Below are 9,040 nucleotides of genomic sequence, written 5' to 3'. Positions count from 1 at the left end.
GTATAACTTAATTCACTATATTCTGCTGATCCTTACTGTTAAGTTGATTGCTATTACAAAGCTATCTTGTCAACGATTAAGATTTCTTCTTTGATTCTTTCTAGTCATGAGGTATGTTAAATTCTAGTTGCATTGTCTACTGGATTCTATATTGATTCAGTGGTTTGTTCCTAAATTTATAATGAGTGTAAACTTGAGAGATTTGTGTCTGAGGATCTAAGGCAGGGAATGCAATCACCTTGGAAATGAGCTTAAATGGGAACAAATTATAAGACCGTAAGACATAGCAGTGGAATTAAGGCTATTCGGCCCATCGAATCGAGTCCACTCCACCATTCAATCATGGCTGATGGGCATTTCAATTCCACTTACCCGCATTCTCCCCATAGCCCTTAATTCCTTGATTATGATCATGATTTAACATTTATTCGACATTTGATATCAAATTAAACCGTAAGGGTTTTGTAACATAATTGATCTTTACTGATATGGTGGATTTCAAATCCAGCTACTTGATTCACTTGGTCTCATTGGCTTTGAGGAAGAGAGAAAGGGTAATTACAAATAATGTCCAATATCATCTGCACCCTATGAATTATTCTATCATATATAAGTGCTTGGCCATTATGGGATCTACAAACTAATGTCCTCCCTGGTTTACATGATTCTTAAAACTGAATCCTCATTTAAGAAAGGACTGCCAGTAACAGTTATTGGAGCTGCTAGTGGCAAATGAATCAAAGGCAATTTAATAAAAATAACTCTGGGTCAGCTCTTATTGTATTACTATCCCTCTGATGGTCAATTCCTACTTTTAAGTTCAGACGCTTTTTTTTGAGCCTGTGGAAAGAAATTCCACTAAATTTGGAGGAATTCCCTTAAAGCTCACTTACCCCCTCTGCATTCCCTATGCCATACTTAAGCAGGACCAAAAAGACAGTCAACTATCAGTGTTAGAATAATACTCAAGTGCAAATCTCTGCTTTCAGTAAGATGGTGTAGAGGCAAGTTTAATCCAAAATCATTTTATAATAATAGGATATTTTCTTCTGTTACGACATGCAGGTCAAATCTCTTAAACACCCAGGAAAGCTCACCTCACTCTTCATCTGTTAAAATGTGAGTGACAGAACTCCTAAATTCTACTATTTAAAGAAAAATAATTTATTTTTTCTAACTTTAATAGTGATCTTTAAACAAAAACTTCACAAATCGAAGGCCTCACTTTTCTTAACTGCTTTCTATCTGACCCCAAATCTATAAAATAATATGCTGTCTCAATAACACTTAAACATTACATCAACAATCTCCAGACCATATAGTCTATATTGTCTTTGGTGTTTTCACTTTTCCTGCTGCTGATGTCGGTGGGTTACAGTCTTTCTTTTTTACTGTATGCTTTGTGTGAAAAGGTAACTTTTGATAGCGTTTTCTAATTCCTTTAAGAGCAAGATATTAGATAACCAGTTGCTCTCCCTCTAATTTTCAAAATCCCAGGATTTTTATACCGCCTCCCCCATGACACTTTTTTTTTTAAGATTAGATTCCCTACAGTATGGAAATGTGCCCTTCGACTCAACAAGTCCACACCGACCCTCCAAAGAGTAACCCACCCAGAACCATTCCCTTACCTTGTATTTACCCCTGACTAATGCACCTAACGCTATGGACAACTTAGCATAGCCAGTTCACCTAACCTGCATGTTCTTTCTTTGATTGGTTTCCAGGTGTCAAAACAATAAAATTCAAATTCCATTGCTTCTGGTATCTTGGGCATAATTTAAACTAATTGGTTAAATTCAAACTGCTGTCAAAACAACAACCAAAACTCAGGTGTCCATTTGTTACATTTGCAACAACCTCATCTTTAGCTGGTTGCTGTGCCTTACTTTAAATTCAGAAAAGCAGTTTAAGATAGAAAGTGATCATACATTCTTTGAGTTTTGAGACACTTTTAAATCTCAAAATTCTATATACAACAAATTTAAAAAGTGAGTAAAGTTGTAGTTTAGTCCAAATCGCTTATGGCACAGGAGATAGTCATAGTCCTCCAGCACAGAAACAGACTAGTTGGTACAAGCAGTTCAGGATGAATGTAATCCTAAAGTAAACTAGTCCCACCTGTCTGGGTTTGGTCCATATCCCTCCAAACATTTTTTATTCATATATTTATCTATCTTAAACATTTGTAACTACTTGCATCCACCACTTCCTCTAGAATTCCATACACAAACCACTGTTTTTAAAAAAAAATTTCCCATATATTTTAAAAATTTTTTTTGTTTTAAAAAGTGTCCCAGTCTTGAAATCCCCACCCTCTGGAAAAGACACCTGCCAATCACCTTGTCTATTCCCCTTGTGATTTCATTAACCTCTACAAGGTCACCTCTGAATCTCCTATACTCCAGAGAAAGCCTTGCCTTATAACTCAAACCCTTTGGTCCCAGAAACTTCCCGGTAAATCTTTTCTGAACCCTCTCCACCTTAATATGTCCTATAACAGGGTGACTAGAACTATATGCAGCACACGAAAGAGGCCTCACCAGCATCTTGTAAAATCTCAACATAATGTCCCAACTCCTGTACTCTAGTTGTGAGCAATGTGTAATAAACTTCAAAGAAAAATATACCTGTAGCATCATCTGCAAACACCACCATGCCTTCTGCACCTTCATCGAAATTCCTTATATAAATGACAAAAGTGAACCCTAATCCATTATCACTCTAAGCAACAATCCAATCAGTCACATTCTACTCAACTGCTTAGTCCTGCAGGTTTACTCCCTTCAATACCCATCAAATTCTCTTTTGAAATAATTGTTTCTGCAGCCTTGGCACCTTCCAGATCATAACTACTCAGTGAGTACAAATGTACTTCATGTTGTCTCACACTCTCTCCTCCCAGATTGCGTTGAAACTTGCAATTATTTTATATACAGTGCCCTGTTGTAAAACATCTCAGCCAGCAGAAACATAGAGTCAGAGTTGCACAGCACGGAAACAGATGCTTCAGTCCAAATTGCCCATGCCAACCAGATATCCGAAATTAAATTAATCCCATTTGTCAGCATTTGGTCTTTTAAATAATGTAACATCCTTTTATTGGCCAGAAACTCAACTGGACTCAACACAAACACAAGTGCCTACAAGAGCAGGTCAGAGGCTAGGAATACTGGAAAACTCATTTCCTAACTCCCAAAGCCTATCCACCTAGAAGGCACAAGTTACGGCCTTTTGGCTCGGAATATGTGTAGTTCCTGAGGACCAGAGAGGGAGATTCTGCTCGAGGGCTGTGGGTTCAGCGCTGCGGGCGTGTGCTGGCGGGGGGGAGAGGGGGTGCGCAGGGATCGTATTGCGAGTCGTCAGAGCTGCTGGGGACCATCGCTGGATCGTGGTTGGACGTTGGAGGATCGTTTGGTTGTGCTGACCTGCTCTTGGTGGATCTTTATGCTGGCTTCAGCCTAACGCCAATTGAGGTACCAGCCAACCTCAGAGCTATGGCCTCAGCAGCCGCTCGCAACCCTGGCCAGGGCATTCGCAACACAGTCAGGGTGACTGTGAAGAAGGTGGAGGAGCACACACCGATCGGACGGTGTTCGTGAAGAAGATTTTGCTGGAGTGCTGTGGGTTTGAAGCAGCGGACGTGTACTGCCTGCAGGATTTCCCTGCGCCGGCTATTTCAACGTGACCTTCAGGAGCGTGAAGAATTGCGAGCAGCTCCTGAAGGTCTTCAAGGAGAAGAAAGGGGAACCTCTGTTCTCCATCTTGGCGGTCCCATTGTGTGTGCTTCCTGCGCAGAGGAGTCGGGTTGTAACAATCCAGATGTACAACCCTCACGTCCCAGCAGCAGATGTCCTGACCTTCTTGAGAAGATACGTCCAGGTCGAGGGAGAGAGTACCGATGTGGTCGATCCTTTTGGGATCTGGACCAGCAAACGACAGGTCAGGGTGGGAACATCCTCCACCCACCCTCCAGCTTTGCCATCGGAGGAAGCAGAGGTTACCTGCCATACGCAGTGCAGCCGAAAGTGTGCCGAACCTGCGGGAGGTCAGGTCACATGGCAACGGATTGTAAGGTGACCATCTGCCGAAACTGCAAGCAGGAAGGCCACCCGACCAAGGAATGTAACAAGGCCAAGAACTATAATCTGTGCGGAGAGGCGGGCCACATGTACAAGGCCTGCCCAAGACGAGGAGCCGCCACCTACGCACAGATGGCCAGAGGTGGCAACCCGAGCCGTGGACCGACTAAGACCAGCAAGGTATCACAAAACAGCACGGGAACGGTGTTTGGAGGCACCCAGAAGGAAGGGCAGGCTGTAGCAAAGCAGACGGCAGATAGCGGGGAGGTGCAGCAGCCGATCCAAACTCCTTCAAGACAGATGGAGGAAATGGAAGAGGAGGGATCAAAGGAGGCAGAGGATTGGATTACTGTCAAAAGCAGGAAGAGGAAACCTCTCAAGAGCCCCAAAGCCACCCAGCGAAGGGGAAAGCGACACCTACATGACGAGGATACATGCAGCTCTTCCGAAGGTGAGGACGGGCACAAGGATGGTCGTCACCAGAGAAAGAGACAGAGCGCCGTGAGGAAAAAGGAGGGCAACACCACCCAAGCAGGAAAAGACAATCCCTCTGAGGGAATGGGTAAAGGCCTCCCCCCACCTGGTGAGAACCAAGAGGTACCCATCGGCCCACAGCTCCAGGTAACTGGGAGCAGCAGTCCTGTGACAGCCCTGCTGTCAGATGGAGAACTGGACGGTGCGGACCCTGGGCCCGACACAAAGACACCAGTGCGGGGAAATGGCTCCAGCGTGGAGCCGGTCAGCTACCTAAGCCCTGGGAAGGTCTAGCAGTTTGCCGTCACCACGGGGATGCACACAGCTACCCCAGAGGGGCAAGGCCAGCAGCAAATGGCCTTGTAAACTGTTAAAATGGGGTTAAAAATTGCCAGCATCAATGTGCGTAGCATCAAATCGGCTACGCGATGTGTTTCTATGATGGCCTTCCTGGCCAACGTTAAAACCAACGTCCTGTTTCTGCAGCAGCTACAGGAGATAGTCGAGCTTGTGGGCCCATGGGCCGTCAGTTTGGTCGGGGAGGCAACGATAGCCGCGCCCGCGGCCTGGATATCCTGTCGCGAGGAGGCAACTTCACCATCTCCGAGGTTAAGGAGATGGTGGGTGGGCACCTCCTTGTCGCCGACATCATGTACAGGAATGCTCCCCTGAGACTGATTAATGTGTACGCCCCAGTGGGTAAGAGTGAACAGTTGGCTGTCCTGCAGCAGCTTCCACTGTTGCTGCTACATCCAGGCCGGTCATTCTGGCCGGAGACTTCAAGTGTATCATTGATGCAGATGGACGATCCGGCGGAGGGGGGGGGGACAATAAACTGGACACCACGTCCAGAGCCCTGATGGACACGGTAAAAGATGCCAAGCTGCACGACGTCTTCAGCACCCCTGCAGACGGAGCGCAGCGTAGATACACCTGGTCACGGGCTGACGGGTCTATCCGCTAAAGGATAGATTACCTGTTTGTGTCCCGAACGTTCTCGGTCAGATCCACCGACGTCAAGCTGGTGTTCTTCTCTGACCTCTGCCTCCTGCTGGCCGACTGTCACCTACAGGACGAGCAGCGGGCTAGTAAGGGAACGTGGAAGCTGAACACAAAGCTGTTGACCCCGGGAAACATTGAGGAGCTCAAGAGGGACTACGCAGGTTGGAGAACCGTGAAGCTCCTCTTTGAGTCCCCAGTGGACTGGTTGGAAACAGTAAAAGGGAACATCAAGAGGTTTTTCATCCTCAAAGGTGTTCAAGAGGCGAAAGAGAGGCGGGGAAACTGTCCCAGCTCCAGGAAGGTATGCAGAACCTGCTCCTTCTGCAGACGATGGGGGTCGATGTCACGGAGGACCTCAATGAGGTGAAGAGCCAGCAAGCCTCGCTCTTTGCCTCGGAGGCCTCCAAGATAATCTTCCGGTCCAGGGTCCGCTCGGTGGAGCAGGACGAGACGTGCTCACGTTTCTTTTTCCAGAAGGTGCACAAAGAGAGCTCTGTGCTCAGCAGCCTGAAGGAAGAAGGTGGCTCGATAACGTCATCTCAGGCTGACATCATGAGGATCAGTAAATCCTTCTATGCCAGTCTGTATGACGTGAAGCCAGCGCGCCCTTCCAGTTGTTCCTGTCCTCTATCACAGAGGTCTTAGACGACAGAACACACGAGCGGCTGGACCAGCCGCTATCTCTGGACGAGCTGACCAAGGCCCTCGAGTCCTTCAAAAAGAATAAAACTCCCAGAAACGATGGCTTACCGGTTGAGCTCTATTCCGCTCTGTGGGACTTGATTGGCCAGGACCTGCTGGAGGTGTATGTCAGTATGTTTCGGGCGGGTACCATGAGTGAATCCATGAGGAAAGGCATCATCACCGTCATCTGCAAGCGGAAGGGGGAGAGGGAGGAACTCAAAAATTGGAGACCAATCTCACTGTTGAATGCGGATTACAAAATGCTGTCAAAGATAATTGCCAACCAGGTCAGGTCTGCTCTGGGTCGGTGATTCACCCCGACCAAACCTGTGCTGTGCCAGGCAGGAAGATCACTGAGAGTCTCACACTCCTCAGGGATACGATCGCCTACGTGCAGGACAGAGGGTTGGACACCTGCCTGATAGCCTGGACCAGGAGAAAGCCTTTGACAGGATACCACGCAGGTATATGAGAGATGTTCTCTCCAAAATGGGCTTTGGGGAGGGAATCTGCAATTGGATCAGACTGCTCTACACCAACATTGTCAGTGTAGTTTCAATCAATGGGAGGGAATCAGATAGCTTCCCAGTCAGATATGGAGTCAGGCAGGGCTGCCCTCTCTCTCCTGCCTTGTTTGTGTGCTGCATTGAGCCATTTGCCGAGTCCATCAGGAAGGATGCGAGCCTGAGAGGGGTGACTATTCCTGGCAGCCGGGGCCTGCAGGTTAAGGCCTCCCTGTACATGGATGACATCTCCGTTTTCTGCTCGGATCCACTGTCCGTGTGCAGACTCATGTGCATATGTGAGCAGTTCGAACGGGCCTCGGGAGCCAAGGTAAACCGAGGTAAGAGCGAGGCCATGCTCTTCGGGAACTGGGCCGACCAATCCTCGATCCCCTTCACCGTCAGGACCGACCACCTGAAGGTGCTGGGTATTTGGTTCAGTGGGGCTGGGGCATGCGCCAAGTCTTGGGAGGAGTGTTTCAGCAAAGTGAGGCAGAAACTGGGCAGATGGAAGCTACGGTTGCTCTCCATCGCGGGAAAAAACCTGGTCATCAGGTGTGAGGCACTGTCATTGCTATTATACGTGGCACAGGTCTGGTTTATTCCCAGAACCTGTGCCGCTGCAGTCACCCGGGCCATCTTCCAGTTTATATGGAGATCAAAGATGGACCATGTCCAAAGGGACTCACTGTACAAAGATCTGGGCAACGGGGGAAAAAATACACCCAATGCCACCCTCACCCAGATAGCCACCTTTGTGTGTGGCTGCATCAAGCTGTGCGTGGATCCCCGGTACGCAAACACCTAGTGTTACTACGTACTGAGGTTCTACCTGTCCCCGGTGTTGCGAAGGAGGGGCCTGGCCTCACTGCTGCTGAACGCTCCAAGTAGTTGGACCGTTCCGTATCACCTGTCCTTCGTGAAGACATTTATGAAGAAAAACACCTTTGACCACAAGTCCATCAGGAAGTGGTCAGCACGTAGTGTCCTTGAGACCCTTCGGGAAAAGGAGAGGGCGGATCCTATCGAGCGGTTCCCTGAGCAGACTGTCAAAGCCATTTGGCAGAATGCCTCATCGCCAGAACTTTCCAACAAGTACCAAGACATGGCTTGGCTGGTGGTGAGAAGGACTCTGCCTGTGAGATCCTTTATGCACGCCCGGACTCTCAGCCGTACCGCATGCTGCCCTCGAAGCGGCTGCGGTGGGAACGAGACTGTCACACACCTCCTTCTGGAATGTGCCTACGCAGAAGACGTCTGGAGAGGAATGCAGTGGTGTTTGTCGAGATTTGTCCCAAGCAGGACTCCGTGCTCCACGGCCTGTTCCCTGGGACGCACACAGAGACGAACATCAACTGTGCCTGGAGGATCATCAACTCGGTGAAGGACGCTCTCTGGGTGGTCCGAAACATGTTGATCTTCCAGCTGAAGGAGGTGACCCCAACTGAGTGTTGCAGACTGGCACATTCTAAAGTCCAGGACTACATGTTGAGGAACGCGCTGAAGCTTGGGGCAACTGCTGCCAAGGCGCGGTGGGGAAAGACCGTGTAACATCTGCCTGCCTAAAGAAGAACAGGGGGCCCATGCAGTCATTTGGGCTCTGCTGACACCTCAGCTAAAAAATATAATTGTACAGATCTGTAAATAGGAACGATTAGAGCTGAAAATGTGTTGCTGGTTAAAGCACAGCAGGTTAGGCAGCATCCTAGGAACAGGAAATTCAACGTTTCGGGCCAGAGCCCTTCATCAGAGCCCTTTCCTGATGAAGGGCTCTGGCCCGAAACATCGAATTTCCTGTTCCTAGGATGCTGCCTAACCTGCTGTGCTTTAACCAGCAACACATTTTCAACTCTGATCTCCAGCATCTGCAGACCTCACTTTTTACTAATCGGAACGATTACTCTGCTTAGGTATGCAAAGAAATAGAATGTTTACATATGTATAGCATGTCCACATGTATAGACCATCAAAGTATTTTATGAATAAAGTATACTTCTGAAATTAAAAAAAGGCACAAGTTAGGAGCATGATCTTTTCTGCATTCATCCTGCCTACACTTGTAAAATGTTTTTAAGTCCTAACAAAACAAGAACAGTAGTGCTTCTCTACCATATCTCAAAGGCAAGATAGTAGAATCTGCCTTACGCACACCATTTCAAAGAACATTTTAATTTGATGTGAGAGGAGCAGCCCACGCGAACATTCACATGTCCGTAAGGAGTACACATGGAAACTACGCATGGTCCAGGCGATAGTGACTTCTCTGGCACGTTCCACCAGGAGAATTCACATTGC

This window comes from Hemiscyllium ocellatum, chromosome 8 (genome assembly GCF_020745735.1).
Source record: "Hemiscyllium ocellatum isolate sHemOce1 chromosome 8, sHemOce1.pat.X.cur, whole genome shotgun sequence".
In the NCBI taxonomy this organism is placed as follows: domain Eukaryota; kingdom Metazoa; phylum Chordata; class Chondrichthyes; order Orectolobiformes; family Hemiscylliidae; genus Hemiscyllium; species Hemiscyllium ocellatum.
Note: the sequence above shows the minus strand (reverse complement) of the source record.